A 22064-nucleotide genomic window follows, 5' to 3' on the forward strand; every position below is an offset into this window, starting at 1 on the left:
TGTTCTGGCAAATGAGAGGAGAAAATTTGGCAGTAAAACTGGTTAAATCTAACCACTTTTTGGACCTGTGCCATGTGATGTTTGCCTTTGTAAAAAAAATATTTTGGAGGAGTTAATTGTTTGTTGGTGATGTGGTCACTGTCATCAATATTTTTAGCATTTTTAAAAGATTTCCCCAAAAAATACATTAAATAAAAATATATTATAAAATTTAAATATTATTTTTAATCACATTTTACAATATTTCCATGAAAACAGTAATGAAAATAATTCATGATTCAATAAAGAAATGTAAATTGAAAATTGAATAAAAATCAAAGGTGTTAAATTTAATAATGACTGGCAAAATCAGAAAAAAAACCCTAAAAAACGTATAAAAGAATCTTAGGGATTTAATCTTGAGTGCTAATGAAGGATAATGCATTCCAACTTCATGTGGATCACCCTACTGAGCTATTAATGGTCAAATCAGACAATGTACTGGCAGGTGGGATTTGTGACAAACACTCAATGTTTATTTTTGGTGCTTATTTTCCTTTCCTTTTCTCCATATTCTGCACATATTTGTTATCTTATTGTGATGATATATTAGCATTTAACACTTTTTAACAAAATATTTATATACCATTTTTGTACAAATTTCAATACAAATATTCAATAATAAATTCTTATGTAAATTTTGCTTAAAATAAGAAAAAAAGAAAACAAAATTATTTAAAAGCTAATAAAACTAAAAGGTAAATAAGTCTTACTGAACTTGATTTAATAGTAAAAAGGCAACAGTTCACTGTGGCTTTCTAATGTTTGTTTCAGAAAATTCTTAGATATAATTATAAATTTCTGATATTCTACATTTCTAATTTATTATATGACAATTTTCTATTAATCAGAGTGAAAATTAACAACAGAATCTGTACTGAAAGAACACTCAACTTTAAAGTAAATATTCTGTGATAATGGAACAGACAGAACATTATGAACTAGTTCTTAACATCAAATCTCGACTCGCACATGACAAAATCCAATGCAATGGAAAATCACTTTATTCTGCAATTCTTTATCTTGACTTCACTGTCAGACCTTAAATTTTGAGCAAGTGCTCACAAATCACTACAAGTTAAAGAGGGTCAGTAAAGAGAATTTTAAGCTTGATGATGTTAACACTACTTCCTCTGAATGAAACCCACAGATCAGGGTTAATATAAACAAATTACAGACTGTCAGAGGCAAAGAAACTCAAAAAAATCTATCATTTGCATGACAACCTTATTGAAAAATAAAGAATCTAGATTTTTTTAAAACTGTTTTATGATCATGTTTATAAATGTTCTATGCTCATGTGTGTAAATATTCTGTGCACATGTTATCAAATGTTTTATGATCATGCTTTGTAAATGTTCTGTGCTTATGTATGTAAATGTTTTATGCTGATGTTTATAATGTTCTATGTTCATGTGTGTAAATGTTTTATGCTCATGTGTGTAAATGTTCTATGTTCAGGTTTAATATGAGGCAGGCATTACCTGTAAATGGGGACGAAGTCTGTATGAATTATTTTTTTGTAACTTACATTTATATATTTGTTAAGAAAAAGAAACGGAAATACCGTAACGTTTCCGATTTTGGTTCTTTTGTTAGGGATTTTAGTTGTGACGTTATTTAAGTTATGACGTCATATGCAATGTAAACAAAGAAACGCTATCATCAGGTAACGTTTTTTCATATCAAGGAATTATTAAAAATGAAATTGGTATTGCGCATTCCTTCCTATTTTATACTAGACTGATAAATATATATTTTACTCAAAGTTTCATACAAACGAGACCGGAAAAAGGAAGTACATTGTACATTTCTGCGCAGGGCCGGGATTTCAAAACATGACATAAAAAAAATTGAACGATTTTGAGTTCATTAGTACAATGAAAAATTCGGGAAATTTTCCCGATTTTTTTTTTTTATTGAATTTTCTACTGTTATTGGGGACTTCGTCCCCATATAAATGTTCTATGCTCATGTGTGTAAATGTTCTATGCTGATGTTAATAATGTTCTATGATCATGTGTGTTAATGTTATATGATCATGTTTGTAAATGTTCTGTGATGATGTTTATAATGTTCTATGATTATGTTTATAAATGTTTTATGATCATGTTTTGTTAAAGTTCTATGCTCATTTTAATAAATGTTTTATGATCATGTTTTGTTAATGTTCTATGATCATGTTTTGTTAATGTTCTATGATCATGTTTGTAAATGCTCTATGCTCATGTTTATAAATGTTATATACTCATGTTATAAATTTTCTATGCTCAGATTTATAAATGTTATATGCTCAGGTTTATAAATGGTCTATGATCATGTTTATAAATGTTTAAAGATCATGCTTATAAATGTTCTATGGTAATGTTTATAACATTCTATGCTCATGTTTTAAAAAGGTTCTTTGCTCATGTTTATAAATGTTATATGCTCATGTTTTAAAAAGGTTCTTTGTTCATGTTTATAAATGTTCTATGCTCATGTTTATAAATGTTATATGCTCATGTTTTAAAAAAGGTTCTTTGCTCATGTTTATAAATGTTCTATGCTAATGTTTATAACATTCTATGCTCATGTTTTAAAAAGGTTCTTTGCTCATGTTTATAAATGTTATATGCTCATGTTTTAAAAAGGTTCTTTGCTCATGTTTATACATGTTCTATGCTCATGTTTATAAATGTTATATGCTCATGTTTTAAAAAGGTTCTTTGCTCATGTTTATAAATGTTCTATGCTCATGTTTATAACATTCTATGCTCATGTTTTAAAAAGGTTCTTTCTTCATGTTTATAAAGGTTCTATGCTCATGTTTATAAATTGTATATGCTCATGTTTTAAAAAGGTTCTTTGCTCATGTTTATAAATGTTCTATGCTAATGCTTATAACATTCTATGCTCATGTTTCAAAAAGGTTTTTTGCTCATGTTTATTAATGTTATATGCTCATGTTTATTAATGTTATATGCTCATGTTTATAATGTTCTATGATTATATTTATAAATGTTCTATGATCCTGTTTATAAATGTTATATGCTCATGTTTATAAATGTTATATGCTCATGTTTTAAAAAGGTTCTTTGCTCATGTTTATAAATGTTCTATGCTCATGTTTTAAAAAGGTTCTTAGTTCATGTTTATAAATGTTCTATGCTCATGTTTATAAATTTTATATGCTCATGTTTTAAAAAGGTTCTTTGCTCATGTTTATAAATGTTCTATGCTAATGCTTATAACATTATATGCTCATGTTTCAAAAAGGTTCTTTGCTCATGTTTATAAATGTTCTATGCTCATGTTTATAATGTTCTATGATTATATTTATAAATGTTCTATGATCCTGTTTATAAATGTTCTATGTTCATGTTTATACATGTTCTATGATTATGTTTATAAATGTTCTATGTGCATGTTTATAAATGTTCTATGTTCATGTTTATAAATGTTCTATGATCATCTAACTGAAATTAAGCCCTAAATGGAAATAAATGAATAATTAAAAATAACTGTAATTATATAGTGTAAGGTATTTTGTTTTATATGCAAAAAGTAGTATAATGAACATATTTAGTCAAGTCATTTGGGATCAGATAAAATAAGTCTATGCCTGTATGACAATTAAAATAATTACCTCAAGACTACCATATCAAGCATCAGTAATAAAATAATTACCTCAAGACTACCATATCAAGCATCAGTAATAAAATAAATACCTCAAGACTACCATATCAAGCATCAGTAATAAAAATAATTACCTCAAGACTACCATATCAAGCATCAGTAATAAAAATAATTACCTCAAGACTACCATATCAAGCATCAGTAATAAAAATAATTACCTCAAGACTACCATATCAAGCATCAGTAATAAAAATAATTACCTCAAGACTACCATATCAAGCATCAGTAATAAAATAATTACCTCAAGACTACCATATCAAGCATCAGTAATAAAAATAATTACCTCAAGACTACCATATCAAGCATCAGTAATAAAATAATTACCTCAAGACTACCATATCAAGTATCAGTAATAAAAATAATTACCTCAAGACTACCATATCAAGCATCAGTAATAAAAATAATTACCTCAAGACTACCATATCAAGCATCAGTAATAAAATAATTACCTCAAGACTACCATATCAAGCATCAGTAATAAAAATAATTACCTCAAGACTACCATATCAAGCATCACTAATAAAAATAATCTATGTACAACAAACCATATACAGGTTATCCAATTTTGTTGAAAATTGTAAACTCTTTTAATTAATTAAAAATAAACGGGGGATCTGTTCATGGGACACTGATAAAGCCCACTTTCATATAATATAAATTTAAAATAGATATAACTGAAGAAAAGTAAATGAGATGCTACCAAAATGTGAACTTGATCTGAGCTTCCTGGTAATAAGCTTTGTGTATAACATTTGGTTGAGCCAAACTAAAGTTAGAGAACAGAAACAATAAATTCAGCAATTTTTCCATTTGTAAAGGGGCATAACAATAGAAAAGTAAAAGTGACACCACCAAAATTCAAACTTGATCTGTGTTTTTTTGGTAATAAGCATTGTGTATAAGTTTCATTGTTTAAGGCAAACTAAAGTTAGAGAACAGAAACCAATTTTGGGATGTATAAACGTACATACAGACGAACAAGGGTAAAATTTAATGCCCCCTTCACTACAGCTGGGCCATAAAAATTCAGATGCTAAAACCATAATTTCAAAAATTTACCTCTTTCAAATCTAAGAAATGGACTTTGATCAATCTTCTAAGCAGATATTTTCTCCTATACACAAATGATTTCAGTTTCCAGGTATTCAAGCAGCTGAAGATAAAATGCAAAATGAAATGAAAAGAGGTTTACATATTAATTATTGTATCCTCAGAAATTTGGGTATAAAGTAAAAAATATAAATTAACATATACAAATCAAATAACAGATAGTATGACTTGCTATCAACCCTATGTTCATTACAGAAAAATGCTTACAACTGGAATCCCAACTTGCACTCAAGAAAAAAAACAAGCGGAAGAGATTCTTAATCAGTCAGGTTCCACTAAAATTGCTTTTAAATGTCAATAAAGTACTGCTCTATTTTCTAACAATAGAAAACAATAAATGTCACAAATAACAAAACACAAATTAACAAAATCTAAATGTACAGCTCACTGATTGAAATGTCTAAATCAATTCTGTAATTTGAAACTAAATAAATATAAACTAACAAGAATAGATCTAAAGAATATAAAAAAAAGTCATAAAACTCTGCTTTGTGATATAGTGGGCTTTCCAGACCATTGTCTTTGATTTTTACTTTCCAATTATGGAAATACCATGATGATTTACTTATGTAAATCAAGTTATAAACAAACTTGAATGCCCAACACTTGCAGAGCAACATCTAAAAACCAGACTTAACATGTAAAGTTGTACACAGAGTAATTGCAATACTATTACTAGACCAAATTCCAACAGACACTAGAATCCAAACTAGAACCAAACATTTCCGCAGATACCCAAAAGAGTTTTAGCAAAAAACCTTTAGCATGAATTTGGCACTCAACATTGAAAAGAAAGTTATAAATGGTATTTTTCTCCTCATACAATAGTTCAATGAAACATGCTACAACAAGTTGTTATTGTATGTCCAACAATTGAATTCTTTAGAGAAAAGTTGACACTAACTTAACCTTAAACTGTATAAACATTAATCTACATAGATATATTATAAAAAGACAATTCATGAAGGTTTACAAATTATTAATGTTGAAAAAATTAATCCCAGACTGTCTGTGAATGCTTATTGCAAAAATGTAAGTCCATCTACCAGTAAAATACATAAGTTTGCTTCAGACATTATCTCTTAATCATAATAAAGATTCTGCAAATGTTTTATATAATTCTATAAAGGTTTGACAAAGTAAATGATATCTTACAAACTTTAACACCAGACTGTATCTACATGTTACATATAGCAAAAATCTACCCAAGTCAGCTATAATTATTGAAATATAAAAATAAACATTTTTTAAATTTTTTACAATGGATACTATCTTTTGATAATAAAAATTCATGTATGTTTGACAAAGTTGTTGTTGACTGAAAGACATCAAACCACAGACTGTATCAAAATGTTAACATTCCAAATATTAGAATAATGTGAAGAAAAAATATATGAAAAAAAAAAAAAAAAAAAAATCAAAATATTTCCCTGGATATTGTATTTATATGGTCAACAAAATTTCATATAGGTTTGACATAGTTCTTGATGTATAGGTGTAATACCACCATTGACTTCCCCTATTAGTCTTTGTTAAATTTGCACTTTTTAAAAAATTGTGCAGAATTTATCTTTGTTCCAAATAAAGAAATACTTGGCGTGAATAAAGTTTTATCCTGTCCTGTACTATAGAAAAAAATTCACATAACATAAAAAGTTACATTTCATTGCATATAAGAAAATAACCATCACTGGAAGTTAACCTATCAAATTTCTCCCCTTATTTAACCTGTGTACAAGATTTAGTAACCATGTAACCTCAAGTTTTACAAAATATTCTATAGAAACCCCAAATATAAAAAGAATGGTGCTTTGAAATACCCAAAACATATGTTTATGACACAGAAATGATTTACTGCAATAAAGTGTAGGATTAATTACCTACAACTGTCAAATTCAAGGGAATATTTTTTTCGACCTATTTTCGTATACAACCAGATATGATGTACCATGATTTGGTGGTATTACACCTATACAACTGGATATGATGTACCATGATTTGGTGGTATTACACCTATACAAAGCTTTAGCCATGAACCAATTCTTAATTTTGAAGCCGTCAGTGAGTGATTGTTACAGCATATAATGTACAAATTTTGAAACTTGAAACTTAGACAAAAATACCATTCAAAATGATGTCAATATCAACTGTGTATATTGGTAGTAACAGTAATATTTTTTTTAAATCCAAAAGCAACATTTTTTTTATCAAATTCAATTTTTGCAGTCTAAAAGTAGGGCTCGACTTACCCCATTATGAAAACATATATCTAGACTCAACATCCACTGATTGTGTTAATACTTATTTTAAAAAAACATAACAGTATAATTTAAATTTTTTTCTTTTTTCCGAAATCTATGTAAAATCTGACTTACCATCCAACCATAAGAGTATAACTGCTTCTAAAGTCTTAGTTAATTACAGCATATCAATGAAAATCGGATCAAATGAATGCATAATGAAATTTTACAAGCAAACTACGACAGCATCCTTTTATGTAACAATCAGTGTTCATTTCAAAGGGATATAAAACCTTTTCTTGATGGGAAATCTATAATTGTCTTTTGATCTCAACACAGGTAATTGGTAGATCTTGTAAGATCTGTCAACCTCAATAAACTGATGACATTCGTGTTTTTATGGAAATTACAAAGATATTTGTACACTGTTGAATATTATTCTGCCACAAAAATGCTTCTAATTTCATAAAATTATCCCCGCTATAAGATGCCATTGGCATAAAAGTAATTCAATTATCCCTGATTACTCTGATAAACATGTATCTAAATTGTAATCTAGTTTTTATTGGTATTGACAATAAGTTGGATAACTACTGTTTCAATGTAATTTTTATAATAAGATAACTTAATTATAGATTTGTTAGACATGGTTTAGAGGTATGAAATGTTATCCAAAAGGGAGGATTAACTTCAGCAAACTTTTATAAAAAATATGAAAAAGCGTGAACACAACACTAAACCTAGCTAGCATATAGCAATGACAGCAACCAAAAGAATGATTTTGCTCTAAGATTATATAAAAAAAATTAAACGCATAAAGTATTCCCCCTCCCCCTAAAAAATAAGTAAAATAAAAATAAAACAAGAATGTTGTTATGTGTCCATAGTACATGGATGTCCCACTCACACCGTTATTTTCTATGTTTATTGTTAGGTGGACCCTGAAATTGGGGTAAAATTATTTGGCATTAAAATTAGAAAGATAGTATTAAAGGGAATATGTGTACCAAGTTTGAAGTTGATAGGACTTCAATTTTCATTTAAATATAAAACTACCTTGACAAAAAATTTTAATCTGAAGGGGGACAGAGGGACAGACAAACAAGGAACAAATGAATGGACTCACAAACCGAACAAAATAATGCCCCTAGGTGTGGCATAAAAATTAAGAAGTTGATTTACTGCACAATTATCGTTACAATGATATAATATTCAGGAACCAAAGAGCTATTGATGTACAATAGCTTTACACAATGTAGAATGCAAATATCTTTCACTTTAAATACTCTAAAATATGTACTGTCTTTTGTCTTTTTGTTAATTGTTTTCTTGTGCTTTATATGGTTCTGATGAGTTTATAGTTTGTTCTTATATTGTGCTGTTACACCACTGTTGCAGGCAAGGGGAGAGTTGGTGCACTGGTAAACATGTTTAACCAGGCTACATTCTGTATTTGCCTGTCCTAAGTCAGGAGCTTAACCAGGCTACATTCTGTATTTGCCTGTCCTAAGTCAGGAGCTTAACCAGGCTACATTCTGTATTTGCATGTCCTAAGTCAGGAGCTTCTATATCAGTGGTTGTAGTTTGTTGCTATATATCATATTTAATTTTCATTGATTGTTTATTACATTAATCAGGCTGTTAGTTTTCTTTTTTGAATTGATTTACAACTCTGTTGGAGAGTTGTCTAATTGGCAATTCTACAGTTTTATTATATAAATGTTGATACAGGTGTACCAAAATTGTTCCTATGGAAAAGTTTTTAAAAAATGGCCTTGCATTTATCATCATAATCCATGATACAACTGGGTTTTATAATTGCTTACATCCATTTCATTTGAACTTTGATGGATAGTAGTCTCATTGGCAATCATACCACAAAGTCTCCTTAGTTTTATATTTACCACATACAAAGTTTGATCATAGACAGATGCAGCTCTTAAACAAACACAAGAATATCCAATATTTACACAGCAATCGTAGCTTTCATGATTACTATCCATCCAACCATTACTAGAATGACTAAGGTATAAAATATAGAAACAGTTCTATAAATTTACACCTTTGGAAAGACTATCACACTTTATAACTTTGCTTGGTTGTTAAACTGTCTGAAACACACAAAAAACATTGTGTATTGCTTGATTGTTCTATATAACGTTTACAGGATGATGGAGACCAATACTAGAATTTTTGAGAAGATTGTGAAATGATTGCATTTGATCGTTTATAAACCAATATTTCAAGTATAATTTGTTTCACAGAAAATTGACAATATGCAAGACACAATCAATATAGTTCTGAAATATTTTATTCCCATTGATTTTATGAGAAAAGTAATCTGACAATTCAATGCTTATGAGAAAAAGGTCGAACTTTATCCCCTACCATGGACAGGAATGTGGTTTGCCAAGGACTGTATGGAATGCTGGAAATAAGATTATTTTGTAAAAAGCTTTCTGATGTAAACAGACTACTTATTGTAATGGCATATGTTTGTATGGAAGGAGGGACACAACAATTACATAAAATATAATAAAGATTATAAATACAACATTGAGAATAACAAGCCTTGATGGATATTTACTGTAACATTAAAAATTCATTTACATATACAATTCCTTTACATCTTTAGTGTAAAAATGCTGATTATTTAATTTATTATTCTGTTTCAAAGGTGACTTTGCATAATAATTCTTCTTGATATCCAAAAGAAACAAGAGGCTCATTACAGTTCATACCACTAATCACAGATGCTGTTAATTCAGTATTTAATGCGTCTTTGACAACATACAATTAAGATTAACTGTTGTTATTCCTGTTACAGCAGCTTACAGTAGTATTACTGTCAAGCAGACAATATGTGGTTTGATTATGGTGATTTTCATCCTACCACAAGAATAACATGTTTTAATTTTAAGTTGGCTTTTAATCAATACAATTCTTGCTTTATGCAACATTCCCAGAAAGGTAGAAATGTTGATAGCTCTAAAACATTTCAATTCTATTTAACTGTTTCTAGTAAGCAAATGTACTGACTTTTTGCTACAATAATTCACAGAAGAACCGTAACAAAAAACAGTTCAAATCATTTAACACTTTTAGGCTCTGATGCCACCCTATCTAGAACACTTTTAGTAAAAAAACAATCTGGGTGACTGTCTAATTGATGTATACCAAACATCTACTGCATAAATGAAATGAGTCATGGCTATGCATAACAATATCCCTGGTTAGACAGTTGTCTAATTGGCAATCTTGCCATATCTTTCTTTTTTATAAAAAATCTAAACCAACCATTACATTATACAAATAAAATACAAATTTATTTTCTGGTAAAAACATACAAACTCTTTTTAATCTCAGCAAGCAACAACATTGCTGCAGCAATTAAATAACAAGGTATATACATATGACCAATATGACTGAATACAGAGAACAATCAAATTATGCAAAGATAACTAATTATAACATATACACAATATTAACTGATGACCTGTGTACTTAGGTTTTCATGTGCATTTAAATAGTTAAATATAGTTTTCTAATTAAGCTTCTTGACCCAGCTTGTAAGGAAAGGTTTTAGCTTTCGTGCATTAGGCCATAAACAACAAGTGAAACTGCGAGCTACTGCTCACTGATGATACCCCCGCCGCAAGTGGATAATATTAATAGTGTAAAAATATGCAAGTGTTCGGTAAACAGGAAGTTGTCGAGTGATGAATCTGAAAACGCATCACACGGTATAGCTGACTTATAAAAATCCTGAAACCAAATTTCAGAAATCCTTGTATTGTAGTTCCTGAGAAAAATGTGACGAAAATTTTTAACTTGGTTATCATGTGTAAAATCATACAAGTGTTCGGTAAACAGGAAGTAGTCGAGTGATGAATCTGAAAACGCATCACACGGTATGGAAAATTTTTAACTTGGTTATCATGTGTAAAATCATACAAGTGTTCGGTAAACAGGAAGTTGTCGATTGATGAATCTGTAAACGCATCACACGGTATAGCTGACTTATATAAATCCTGAAACCAAATTTCAGAAATCCTTGTATTGTAGTTCCTGAGAAAAATGTGACGAAAATTTTCAACTTGGCTATCAAGTGTAAAATTAGACAAGTGTTCGGTAAACAGAAAGTTGTCAAGTGATGAATCTGAAAACGCATCACACAGTATGGCTGACATATATAAATGTTGATACCAAATTACAGAAAGGGTGGATGTGTAGTTCCTGAGAAAAATGTGACGAAAGTTTCATGGGACGGACTGATGGACGGACGGACGGACGGACTGACAGACAGAGGTAAAACAACAGTATACCCCCCCTTTTTTAAAGCGGTTTAAAGGGGGGGTATAATTACATTTGATCAAAAAGTAACATCTAAGTCTTCTATATACATGGCAAATAAGCACAAAATGATATTCATCTTCAATATTTTTCATAACTATTACAACATCTACAAAAAGATTTTTTCACGGAACATTGCCATCATGGTCATAGCAACCTGTTACTAAATTTAATTTTAAACTTCCACTACATAATTTGGTAAGTATGTTGGTATCAAAATCATATTGGTAATAATTCATCATACAAAAATGTAATTCAAAGCTAGATAATCAGTTTCAAAAGCATTTTTATAAGCATACCAGTTTTGATACTATTGAGCATTGATAGGAGATTTAATAAAGTCAAATGATTACTACCACATCCACTCAAACTAATAGTTCATCGGATAAAAAATCAAACCTACTCGTTACTTTAATTTGGCAACAACAAAAACCAATTCAATTATGTATATGAACACACATCCCATTTAATAATATAAAATAATCCATAACATAGCAATTAAGCATCTTATGTGGTATCTTTTTACCATAGTTAACTCTCAGTTCTAAACTAACTACCACTAAAGACTGCGGTTAAGAAAATCTCTTAATGATCACAAGCTATTGACCATTGATCATTATATTTACCACAAGCAGCGGTTTAAATCAATCTTGACAAGGGGATGTAGTATACAGCAGACAAGATAGTGCCATACATCCTGAAATCTGTAGAAATTGTCTGTCTCTTTTGGGGAGGAAATCTTAATATAAATTTCAAGTCATACGCAGCACAACGTAATACCTGTGACTGCTGTGGTTTATATATATATATTTTTTTTTTTTGTAAAACTATGCACATAAAAGGAATATTTTAGTTTATAATTAAAACAAAACAAAATTAAGCTTGAAGCAGATATGAATTTTGTCTTACTATACACTGATGCCCCACTTGCACCATCATTTTCTATGTTTAGTTGACCGTGAAATTGGGGTCAAAACTCAAATTTGGCATTGAAATTAGACATATCATACCATAGGGAACATGTGTACTGGGATGATTGGACTTAACTTTATAAACATCTACCTTGACAAAAACTTTAACCTGAAGCGGGACAGATGGATGAACAGACGCAGAGACTGAAAAACATAATGCCCCTAAGTAGGGCATAACAATAATATATATTTAGCAAATAGTCCATTTGCCAATTACCTATTTGACTCTGTTATTACACACTTTTTAAACAAATTACTTCCCTTTATCAATCGTAGACTGGTTCCATACAAGACAAAATCAGCTTTTGCCAATGCAAAGCATGATGAATTCAAAGTGATGTAGCGACTGTTTAATTAATTTTTCATGAAAAATAATTTCTGATGTCAAAAGTATTTAGCTGAACAACAAATTGATGTAATTAAAAGATTTGAAAACCTTAAAGATTAGTCACATTAGGCTCTTTCTTCTAGCTCTTCATTGTAAATGAAAATTAATGTTCCTCATAAGAGAGACAACTAAAAAAGGGATCTCTAATAACAGGGTTAATCACAGGAATTGGCAAATAGCCTATTCATTCACTATAACTTTACTAAAACAATTGAAGTGTTAAAAATGCACCTTCACAGGGCTGCTAATTTGGGTTCCTGGTTCTACTCCTTTACTTACTTACTGGTATAAAAGAAATCATTGTTTCAAAAATAATTACATTTACTGATAAAATTTCAATGCATCATCAATAGTTCATGTATTCCCCCCTACCCCCCCCATCATGAAAGTTACTTCCTTTCTTATCAATTACAAGTCCTAAACTTGCAATTCATTGAAGAGGCTTTATAGCCCCGATATACAGCATTGTTTTTCAAGCTAGAATGGTAATGATCTTTCTAACAAGAAATGAACATTTATATAAAAACATAATGTGGCATATATTGTGACAAACAGAAAAAAAGACATGATAATATGCAATCATGAAAACGTTGACATATGGTCATTATCCTAATCAGTTTCAAGCATTGAATTTATTCTGTTATTTTTTTACCATTAAAGCAGTCCTTTAATTGCTTTAAGACGGTTTTACTTAACATTTTTCAATTCAATGAAAGTATACTTTTTTTACCATTTCCTACAAAACTTAAATAGATATAGTTACCCTCAAATTGTATATTAATCCTGTATCTTTCTTTTCTCCTTTTCCTTCTCTTATTTGTACGTAAATGCTTCTTTTTTCCACAAGTAACCTTTAGTTCAAACTGAAAAATCCAATGGCTATAATGAAAGATATGTCAATAAACCAATCACAACTACAACAAGAAAATGTTATTATTAATTAACATCTTTTAATCAATTTCATCTTAGTTTAAGAAACATTATGCAACTATTCTATGCTAAAGTCAATACCGTTACTCCATATGGTCAATATAACTTTTAATTAAAAGTATGTCCCATGTGCATGGGCCCCATAATTCAATTGATTTTGTGAATAAAATACAATTAGTCCAAATTAACAAGGTACCTGCGTTCAATAAACGATGCCTATCATAGTATTTCTGTACGTTTTCAATACATTTAGTCCACACTTTATCTGACAGATATACCCCTATTCAACATTCAGTATCAAGTTCTTAACATCAATATCTGCTTTGTAAAGAATTGCTGATGTGGTCCTATAGATTTTATAGAAAAACAATAATTGTTTAATATTTTAAACTGTAGCAACTTGATGGGTGTTTGAACTGAATCAATTGAACAGATGAGGGTTCTTTTCAATTTCATTTATAATTGTAATGGGATTATTTAACTGCACGTTTAATATATGAGGGGCCATAAAGGGAATTTTTTGTATGAGGAATCTTACAGGGTAATTGTTTATTGTACTAGGGACCTTATATTACAGGTTTTTTGTATATGAGGAATCATACAGGGCATTTGTCTTTTTTTTTATATGAGGGTATTTGTTTAGTATATACACCTGGAAAAAAGTATTGCAACACTTCCATTGAAAACAATGTAAAATGGCATGATTGTTGAATGACTATACTTTGGGTTTTACCAAATACTTTTAAGCTGTTTATGGTTTAAAATTGAATTCAGGGTATTAACTTACTTTTCATCCAATATTAATGCTACATGGATAGGACATAACAGTTGTACGGAAATAGTTTTTCACGTTTTTTACAAATTACATTACATTACATTATTTTGTATGCATTATACTCATTCAGAACTGTTTGAATTGCCTAGTTCAACACACATTTTCTGTGTCAGATGTTGAGTTTGCTGTAAAAATTTCTTTTATAAAACTGTCGGTATAGAAGACAAGACAAAGCTTGGATAACTTTTTCAGTACAGCTTTAATGATGAGTCTATAAAGTCTTAATTTTGCCTGATTTGTAAGTTCATAACACAAATTCAATTTTAAACCATAAACGCATTAAAAGTTTTTGATAAAATCCAAATTATACATATTCTACATTTATGTCATTCTACATTGTTTTCAACAGAAGTGAATACTTTTTTCCAGGTGTATAGAAAGGATCTTATAGGCTATTTTTGCTATAAATTAATAAACTGTTAATTCTGAGATCTATTGCACCAGTGCAGACTAATCATAAAGTAAAACAATGGTTGTTGCCACCAACACAGACATTGGAAATAGCAGCCCTATGTCTAACTGTCTCACCTTTGTAATCTTAATTGCAGACATGACAAAAAAATATGAATGTATTAATTAGCATCTGATTTCTAGCACCAATATTTAACACATACAATTGATTCATTATTATAATTTGCTGAGTTTCAATAATTGTGGATTTCATTTGTATAGGTTAACCACAAATAGAAGAATTCAACTAAGTAGTATTAAATTGTTCCCTTCAGGCTAATGCATGCAAGTCACAACAACAGATCAAGTATTCACAATAATAACTCTTTCAATCCACAGAGGTTGATATCCACTAAAAAATAAATGAATCCTCAGTTATTTGCATATTTTACCTATATTCTTTGGATAGTCATGAAAATAAGCACAGCAGCTTTTTCAAATATGAATTTCAAAAATGTCTTCCATACATAGCATAGTGGAATCTGGTTGTTATATTTATAATCTTGAATGGTAGGTATAAGATTTTTTAATTTCAAAATGACATAGAGTGGGGTGCTCATATTCGCCATATCTTACCATGTTTTCCACAGTTTATGTTGAGGTCTATATGTTTTTGAATAATACTGATATTTCTATATGAAGATAACTTCAAATGCAAAATATTCTTAAGCTTGAAAACGTGTTTGTTTGAAAATAATCATCTGTAAAGTTAGATTAAAGGGTGTTTGAAATTGCCTGATGTTTTGCCACATTTTCGCAGTTTTTATACATCTATTCAAACCCAAATAACTGCAGCTTTAAACAATATTTTTCAAATCAATTTCATTATAGATGGCAATAGTAGACATTTTAAAGGTGTACAGAACTTAAATTTAGGGCAATCAGTCAAAGATTTTCTAAGAATTACTTCTTTGAAATCGTGTTATTCATTCAGAAAATTGGCCGAAAATCGTTATCCGTTTTTCGGTCCTTTGCGGTAAGTGCCGCAATTTTGTTGTAGTTTAAAAGAAAATCATATTTGTTATAAAAATCTTAGTTACCGGGCATATTTCTTCCATTTCAGCCATCTTTTGAAGTATTGACAACTCAAAATTATAAAACGGCGAAATTGTGTCCCCGGCGAATATGCGCACCCCACTCTAGATTTGAATCAAAGAAAGTATAGTCTTTGAAGATTAGAATAAAACAGTCTGCATCAAAGTCCAAAAACAATCTTTTGCTTATGCATTAATGTTAGCACAATATGATTGTTACATAAAGCTTTATAACTTGTCATTGTTTTCAGAATTTCTATATATGCAGCAACCTATTTCATTTATTTTACAGATTCTATTTTGGCGTACTTCAAATCAAAGCACAGGAAAATTTTGTCTTTCACTCTGTGTCTAAAGAAACCAATGAAATTTCAATATTGAATTTCAGATCAACATTTATACTTGGCTATATTTTTTTACACTTTCTTAGGTTGAGGCTAGACTTTCTTTGATTGTGTATTATTGATTGATTTTTTTAAATGTTGACAATAGAAACAACTTAATTGTCATGTCACAGAAATAAGTGGCAAAAACTACAACTACTGGAGCTACCTTTCAAATGGCTTTTTTGAATGAAGTGTTATGAAATGTCAGATGTAGGCAATGGTTCATAACTCTCCTTGGAAATCTTCAATACATGTAATTAAGATTTCTTCTCTTATAAAATATACAGGGCATCACATCTAGCCAAGAAACTTTAAGGTAAATTGAAGACATCAACCTTGCAATAAAACATTGACTCCCTGTTCAGACCATAATTACAGAGCTTGTTGTTGTGATAAAACACTTTGTTACCAAAATAAATCGTAATCAAAGAAGATAAAATAAGATCTTAACAGAATAATTACTGAAATTATCAGGTGAAAAATCAATACATCTTATCTCTCTACCTGAGCGAAGAATGAATAATGCACAAATGAATTAGAAATAATTAATTTTCTTTCCCACAAATCAGAAGTACCTAATTTTTTTTAATCTAAATAAATTCTTTGAAATTCTACCAATAACTTGTTTTTCACCTCTAAGGAGAAACATAAAGTTTTTACAATGAAGCTTGTTGCATGGTAAGAGAAATGAAGAATTGTATGCTTGCTATGAATATCTCACCTTAGATCAAGACTAAATGGTAAGGGTTCATGTTCAGTGTTGAAGCCTTTTTGATAGGTTGTGAGGACAAAAACTGATGCACATATTGAAGAGACAAACTTAACATATTATCAACCCTTTTTAATCTTGATGCATATTCTCGTTTTGAATCACCAATAAGTTCCAAACTATTTCTGGATAATTACATCCCAACTCCTTTGTTCTACCAGGGGTGATCTGAGCCGGATCACCCCTACCAGATCACCCCAGCTTGAGTTTCTTTGTTTTGCATGCTTTCCTTTGTTCTGTTACATTTTGGCAGGAATGCCTAATCCATAATAAAACTTAGGATTATTTATTGAGAAGACACTTTCAAAACTTATGTAGAAAAAACTCCAATGTCTATGCTGGGACTCGAACTCAAGATCTTTAGCATATCAACCTACGATACAAACCCCTAAACTAGGACAACTGGATACCAACTCTCAGTAATTTAACATATTTTAAAGGAAGCAAGATTTTTTCATAAGTGGGGGCGAGTAGGCAGACCTTTATTCAGTGGTATTTTAACCCTTTTCATGAATAAGGCGAGTTGTCAGACTGGTTGTTCAATGGGAATTTACCCTTTTTCATAAGTGGGGCAAGTTTTTAAACAAGAGTTGGACAATTTTTTAGAAAGTGGCGAATAAGTGTGGGCCGATTGGCCAGTGGGGCGATTTGACATGGTTTCATATATTAGGGGGTCATAAAGGGTATATATTATATAGTAATATATAAAGTATATAATAATGGTTGTGTGGTGTTCTATTCTAAAGTAGATTTTATGAATTGTAAATGGTTTTTCGTCTAAAATGAAAAATAGTCATACAGAACTGAAGCTTGATCTGCAGCTCATCATTTAATACAGATGAGTAAAATATCACCTTGACCTTGACTTAAAAATATAACCTTTGTAAATCATCACTGTTCATCTCTGCTTATTATAATGCTTACTATATATTTTCTACATCTAGTTTTAGCATGACAGATTTTTTTTTTGGATTTGATGACCTCATACACAAAGATAAAACCTTCACCTTCAGCAGAACATCTTTGAGAATTCTTAATTCTTCAAAGAGATTTTGTGTGCAATGATTGAAATGAACTGTTCATCTGATGCACCACGTATACCCATACTAATTATGTGTGCCAAATTTGTAAAAGGTTGAGAAAATTGTTCCTTTAATTGTAACACACTGCTTTGTACTTAGATTTAATATCTTGTTTATATTTAGTGATATTCAGTTATAATTTTGTGAACAAAGTTTGATTTAGTAACCAAACAGGTTCTGAGGATCCAGACTCAAATTAATGCACCTAGTTTTTTCAAAATGGTGTGACATGTTTGCCCAACTTCTCCGTTGTTCACTTTGTAAATGCCATTACGTAATAAAAACCTAAGAAAGTCAGTCAACGGTTGAGTGTTTGACATGCATGTTTTCCTGTATTAGCTGTTTCCCAGACAAGATGATTGCGATAAAGACCAGGGAATCATTGATCAGAATATACAATCAATGATTCGTCTACTTATCATAAGACAGTAATGGACTATACTTGTCTTACAAACTCATCTCAATAATGGTCAAATTATTCTGTCGAAGAAGATCATCTTATATACAAAATTAAAGATTTTTTATGGAATTACTCTTGACTTAACTGGATTTCTTTAAGTATTAATGTCATTATACATAACATGGTCTAGAAGAAGGTTTGTCACTTGCTGTGATTTATGTTTAGAAATTGCAGAACAAAAAGTACTATCTCCTCGTATTAGAAACCTTATTTCCATATTATGACAATATTTAACAGATAATATATGCTTATGGCAACGTTTCCTTGGAGGTTTATAAAAAATCAGACAAAATCCTATTAATACGATGTAAATTAATGGTTACCACACTGTAACAATCTTATTAGCATGATTAAATTGGTCTAGAAAAGGAAACTGGTTTTCTGTAAAGTCATCTTACTCATCTTCTTCATTGACAAATGATAAGGTACTTATTGTAAGATGGCTCTTTGGTAAATCTGATGTTGCATGGCTTATTAAGACATTTATATATCTGATTGATTCCCAGTGAATTTTGGTATTCTATAATCACTGTGATTATTCCATAAACAAATTGGAGAGCCTCTTAAAATGTTTAACTGCTATTCAAATACACCTTATCGCTATTTGTCCGCCATTGCTGGAAATCACACAGGTTCCCGTAAAATTTTGACGTCATAAAACAAAATGTCTGACGCCACAATGGAAAAGTGATTGTTGTTGACGTCAAAAGTTCAAGCGGACGGGTCAGCCGGGAATAGCGATAAGGTGTATACTATCCCATGCTTAATTGTAAAACTGATTCTTACAAATTACTGTAAAACAACAGGTTTTTGGTAATATTTAAGAAATAATTGATGCAAGCTATACTTTATTGTACTTTTAACATGGGTAGGCATTATATTTGTGATTATTTGTGCCCGAGTGATAGTTAGGGCTAAAATAACACGAATATTATGCCTACCCATGTTAAAATACAATAAAGTATAGCTTGCATCAATTATTTCAATTCTGATTAGGACAATTGGGGTAATTTCTATGTCTTATGTGTATAAGGGTAAAGCCATTGTGTAGGCTCTTCCGTGAACCTCCCTTTCTTGTTTGTAATGAAGCAAACAGCTTGCACTATGATTTTTCAGAGGGAGGAGTTTTTGAACAGCCAGCATGAACAGTTGTTGTATCTAGGTCAAATATGTCAATTTCGGAATGCAACACATTACAGTCATAATAAATGAATTTAGTAACAACATGTGTATCATTTAAGAGTTTGGAAGTGTTTTAAGTTAACGAAATATGTTAAATGCATACCAATTTGATCAAATTTATTATTCTGCAGAAGTCAATATACGCATGTGCAAAAAAATATTATTTGATTAAGAGCATGGGTTTAATCATACACGTCATATTAGAATTTGCCTCTTTCTGGGCGACTTTACAGCAATAACTTTTTATAAGGTTTTGATAATATATATAAATATTCACATTCTCTTGATTTATTTATACCATTGTCTTATTATAAGTCATTCCTATTAAACAAACTTAAACTTGTAAATTATGTAAAAGATTCAAAGTCAATGAAACTGGTTGAAGGGGTTGGGCATTTGTTCTCCATGGAAATGAAACTTGCAAATGCCAATACATTTCCATACTAAAGATCAATTTCTTATCATTAGTGGTTCATCTTAAACTGAATTAATCACAAACTTTGTAAACTTTGCAAAACATTTTAGGTCAATGACTGAGGGAGTCGGGGCAGATAATCTCCAGGTAAAAGAGATGTGCTAATGCTAATACATTTGAATACAAAATATCATTGACCTACCACTAATGGTTCCCCTTAAACTGACCTTATTACAAACTAATATGTATACACTAAGGAAAAGTTTCAAAGTCAATAGACCATGAATGAGGGGGCTACCATGACTGAGGGGCAAGGTAAAAAAAACTCTCCATGGAAATAAGATGTGTCAATGCTTCAACAGCTACATACCAAATATTACTGACCTACGATGAATGGTTCCACATATACTGACATTATCACAAACTAGTACATTGTTGACGTAGCAGCTGCATCCACCACCACCATGACCACATCAAAAAACAGCACACATAAGTTTCGCTTTTTTCTACTTCATCAATGCCAGACAATAAAATGAAGAGCAACCTCTTATCTAGCAGATATTTTCACACTAACAAATTAAGTTACTTAGAAACACAGGTTGTTATGTGATATTATCTAACTATTATTTAGCAAAATTGGTCACTGCACAGAGCCGAAATTGAGTACTGTAATGTCAAAAAAAAATTGGTATCTGGTTTGTAATAATAAAAACTTGCAATGGTCATTATTGTTTCATAAAGTTTTTGAAATTGCATTAATTAGATTTTAAATTTAAAAAAATTTTAAAAGTACCAATTGATTTATGAAAGTGTTTAAAAGAAAAGCGGAAGATATCAAAGGTATATTCAAACTCATAATTAAAAAATAAACTGACAATTCCACGGCTAAAGTAAAAAATAAAGGTTGTCTGTTACTGTAAAAAGTGTTTTTAAGCAACTAGTTTGATTTATTCTTAATCAACATTTAATGCCTTAAAGTATTGACAAAAAATCATCAAAGCAACTAAAACAAATCTAAGTTTTCAGAAAAAGTGCAAAATAAGGTAAACTCTTCATACCTTTCTACCCAATGAAAACTGTCTTCTGTTAGATCCAAGTACTCCACTTTCTTACAACTTTATTCTCTGCTGTGCTTGTCAAAACACTGAAAAGACAAAGAATGACAAGAGTGAAGAAACCCTTCAATCCAGTCACTAATCAATTCTTCTTGGTAAATACAACAGTTAACAACGTGATTTGCATTTTGTATATGATGGTATATTCCCTATCAATACATATAGCACGGAAGACCAATAGATGCTTCCGTTAATGACCAAAAATCAATGATTCGTTTTGCCAAATTAGAAAGTTGTGTCCAAGTTAAAGGGATTCCATATGGTACGGATGACAGTTCTAATTCAATTTACTTGTCATGATACATTGCTCAAACTAAGTTAAAGATCGGAGGGAAAATAAGCTAGGATGCGTCTCTAACAAGTGAAAACTGTCTCAGATATGTTTATCTTTCTGTCAAAATAATCACAGATTCAAAAAGCTTAACAAATTTCTCTTATACTCAATTATGAGTTTGGCAAACAATATCTTATACTTTTATAGTATTTTGCTATTTGGTGAATATTTTAATGGCAGATCTTTGATAATCTCAGTTAAATTCATCCATAAATTTTCTAGACAGTGGTAATCTTGTTATTTAGTTTGGAGAATTGTCTATAGGTGAAGGATGAATGTCTGCCACTAGATGT

The 22064-nt window shown here is 30.2% G+C and overlaps 1 protein-coding gene across 14 annotated transcripts in view; it reads right to left on the reverse strand.

The window, feature by feature from the left end:
- The window catches only part of LOC139520651 (complexin-like), an 89945-nt gene that overhangs the window by 44964 nt on the left and 22917 nt on the right, over positions 1 to 22064 (reverse strand). For 6 of the 14 annotated variants that reach the window (XM_071313485.1, XM_071313496.1, XM_071313487.1 and 3 more), the window contains 3 exons: positions 21381 to 21466; positions 13543 to 13642; positions 4777 to 4870 (listed from right to left, as the gene is read on the reverse strand). The gene's annotated coding sequence lies outside the window, so the exon portion shown is untranslated. Of the gene's footprint in view, positions 1 to 4776; positions 4871 to 13542; positions 13643 to 13905; positions 14045 to 21380; positions 21467 to 22064 lie in introns of those variants that run through there. The other 8 variants (XM_071313504.1, XM_071313486.1, XM_071313497.1 and 5 more) reach the window with 4 other exon arrangements.

This window comes from Mytilus edulis, chromosome 4 (genome assembly GCF_963676685.1).
Source record: "Mytilus edulis chromosome 4, xbMytEdul2.2, whole genome shotgun sequence".
Taxonomy (NCBI): domain Eukaryota; kingdom Metazoa; phylum Mollusca; class Bivalvia; order Mytilida; family Mytilidae; genus Mytilus; species Mytilus edulis.